General features: G+C 39.0%; 1 protein-coding gene across 1 annotated transcript in view; it reads right to left on the reverse strand.

The window, feature by feature from the left end:
• Window positions 1–2,079: 2,079 nt before the first annotated feature.
• Window positions 2,080–3,822, reverse strand: part of LOC129846218 (tripartite motif-containing protein 16-like) — a gene marked incomplete at its 5' end in the record, with an annotated part of 3,615 nt that continues 1,872 nt past the window's right edge. Inside the window, one exon of the mRNA XM_055914220.1 lies at window positions 2,080–3,822. This exon is cut by the window's right edge and continues 1,101 nt beyond it.

Below are 3,822 nucleotides of genomic sequence, written 5' to 3' on the forward strand. Positions count from 1 at the left end.
AGCCCTCAGCCACTACCCTGAGAGCACTTGATTCAGTGTATCATGCAGCCCTCAGCCACTACCCTGAGAGCACTTGATTCAGTGTATCATGCAGCCCTCAGCCACTACCCTGAGAGCACTTGATTCAGTGTATCATGCAGCCCTCAGGTTCATTACAAATCAGAAACGTCTAACACATCATTGTGATCTCTACAGCGCTGTTGGCTGGTCGTCATTGACCTTGAGTAGTCTTAAACACTGGTATACACTGATTTATAAGGCCATGTTGGGTAAAATGCCATTTTATCTCTGTTCTTTTTTAGTCAGGTCAGTAAATAAATATCAATTACTGTCCCATTCTGATTTGTTTCTAACAGAACCAAACATTAGAACAGGTCCTGGTAGAAATAGTTTTATTTACTCAGCTCCGTGGTCCTGGAATTCTCTCCTGAACATTTTAAAATGTGATGATCTAGTTTCATTGGAGTTTAAAGACTTGATCGATGTAAATATCATAGAAGATTGTAATTGTTTTTAGGCCAGCTGTTTTTAGTCTGTTTGTTTGTGTTTTTAATGTAATATGTAATTGTTGTACTGTATGTGTGTTTATAATGTTGTTTAATGTTGTGTTAAATAAAGGTAAAATAAAACATCAATACAGGTACTGAATGTAGAACCATAGTAAAGCCCAGTATGGACTATCAATACAGGTACTGAATGTAGAACCATAGTAAAGACTATCAATACAGGTACTATCTGTAGAACCATAGTAAAGACCAGTATGGACTATCAATACAGATACTGTATGTAGAACCATAGTAAAGACCAGTATGGACTATCAATACAGATACTGAATGTAGAACCATAGTAAAGACCAGTATGGACTATCAATACAGATACTGAATGTAGAACCATAGTAAAGACCAGTATGGACTATCAATACAGATACTGAATGTAGAACCATAGTAAAGACCAGTATGGACTATCAATACAGGTACTGTATGTAGAACCATAGTAAAGACCAGTATGGACTATCAATACAGGTACTGTATGTAGAACCATAGTAAAGACCAGTATGGACTATCAATACAGGTACTGTATGTAGAACCATAGTAAAGACCAGTATGGACTATCAATACAGGTACTGTATGTAGAACCATAGTAAAGCCCAGTATGGACTATCAATACAGGTACTGTATGTAGAACCATAGTAAAGACCAGTATGGACTATCAATACAGGTACTGTATGTAGAACCAAAGTAAAGACCAGTATGAACTATCAATACAGGTACTGTATGTAGAACCATAGTAAAGACCAGTATGGACTATCAATACAGGTACTGTATGTAGAACCATAGTAAAGACCAGTATGGACTATCAATACAGGTACTGTATGTAGAACCATAGTAAAGACCAGTATGGACTATCAATACAGATACTGTATGTAGAACCATAGTAAAGACCAGTATGGACTATCAATACAGATACTGTATGTAGAACCATAGTAAAGACCAGTATGGACTATCAATACAGGTACTGTATGTAGAACCATAGTAAAGACCAGTATGGACTATCAATACAGGTACTGTATGTAGAACCATAGTAAAGACCAGTATGGACTATCAATACAGATACTGTATGTAGAACCATAGTAAAGACCAGTATGGACTATCAATACAAAGTGACCATTTAGAATGAGGCCCAGTTCAATGAGAGGAAGTCTTAACAGAACTGGGGGATGACAGACAGGAAGTGGGGGGGTGGATATCTAATATATTTTTGTGCCAAACACTAAAGCATGATATTGTAATAAATCTACACCCTATTCCCTACGTAGAACACTACTTTAGACCTGGTCAGAAGCACCGTAGTGCACTACGTAGGGAATAGGGAACCATTTGGAACAGAGACTATAATTCCCCTGAACATCTTCCTCTTCCTCATCTGGTTTCTTGAACAGCCCTTCACTCCTCCCCTCTTCCTCCCCTCCTCCCTTTTCATTCTATTCTATCAGCCACACCACTAGCTCACCTCCACACAATACATTTACAAGTTAATGACACACCTTGGAATAAATAACAAAGGAAAACTATTACTAGATGAAGTTTAGTGTTTTTTATTATTTCCCATCACCATAAATCATATTTAATCACTGAACAGTAGCAGACCTAACTTCATCTGTTCCTGACTCTGGATAGTGGATTAAAAAGACCATCAATCTCCAATGATATTAAAGTACTATTCTGAACATTACTGATATACTGAGTGGCAAGTCAAGATATCTGCTGGTTTTATTGTTTGGTCAATAGCACCACCTGCTGGACAGGTTTAATGTTGCTGGACTGAGCAGTATGGGAGGATGAAAGATGACACATTTAGGGACGGTTTCCTGGACATCTACATTGAACATACTTTTTAGTCCAGGACTAGGATTACTCTGTGTCTGGGAAACCAGTCCATATAGTTTAGTAGAAAGTAAGTGATACCAGCTTGTAGTGGGCTGACTAGTCCTGAATTGTCCTTTAGTTCCTGGACCATTTTCCATGCAGCTCCAGGTGACAGAGAACACATCAATTAGGACCAACAAGCTGATCAATGATACTGAGGAGAATTACATAGAGACAGAGAACCAACTGAGGAAACATATCAATGGTTCTGCATGACAACCAATATACATCAACACCACACATCATGATTCATGGAAATGAACAAGATTAAAACATTGCAATTAAAAAAATATGAAAACATTGAATTATAATTCATAACATCTTCTGAAGATCAAATCAGTTAAATAATTGTAGATAAAACAGAGCAGAATGAATCATCACATCTGGGGACCATCACCACCAACATGACTAGTATCTATGTGGACCCTACTACAGTTTAACCAGCTCAGCTATAGACTACACCAGCATGACTAGTATCTATGTGGACCCTACTACAGTTTAACCAGCTCAGCTATAGACTACACCAGCATGACTAGTATCTATGTGGACCCTACTACAGTTTAACCAGCTCAGCTATAGACTACACCAGCATGACTAGTATCTATGTGGACCCTACTACAGTTTAACCAGCTCAGCTATAGACTACACCAGCATGACTAGTATCTATGTGGACCCTACTACAGTTTAACCAGCTCAGCTATAGACTACACCAGCATGACTAGTATCTATGTGGACCCTACTACAGTTTAACCAGCTCAGCTATAGACTACACCAGCATGACTAGTATCTATGTGGACCCTACTACAGTTTAACCAGCTCAGCTATAGACTACACCAGCATGACTAGTATCTATGTGGACCCTACTACAGTTTAACCAGCTCAGCTATAGACTACACCAGCATGACTAGTATCTATGTGGACCCTACTACAGTTTAACCAGCTCAGCTATAGACTACACCAGCATGACTAGTATCTATGTGGACCCTACTACAGTTTAACCAGCTCAGCTATAGACTACACCAGCATGACTAGTATCTATGTGGACCCTACTACAGTTTAACCAGCTCAGCTATAGACTACACCAACATGACTAGTATCTATGTGGACCCTACTACAGTTTAAGCAGCTCAGCTATAGACTACACCAGCATGACTAGTATCTATGTGGACCCTACTACAGTTTAAGCAGCTCAGCTATAGACTACACCAGCATGACTAGTATCTATGTGGACCCTACTACAGTTTAACCAGCTCAGTTATAGACTACACCAGCATGACTAGTATCTATGTGGACCCTACTACAGTTTAACCAGCTCAGTTATAGACTACACCAGCATGACTAGTATCTATGTGGACCCTACTACAGTTTAAGCAGCTCAGCTATAGACTACACCAGC

Source organism: Salvelinus fontinalis, unplaced genomic scaffold, assembly GCF_029448725.1.
Source record: "Salvelinus fontinalis isolate EN_2023a unplaced genomic scaffold, ASM2944872v1 scaffold_0481, whole genome shotgun sequence".
NCBI classification, from domain to species: Eukaryota; Metazoa; Chordata; class Actinopteri; order Salmoniformes; family Salmonidae; genus Salvelinus; species Salvelinus fontinalis.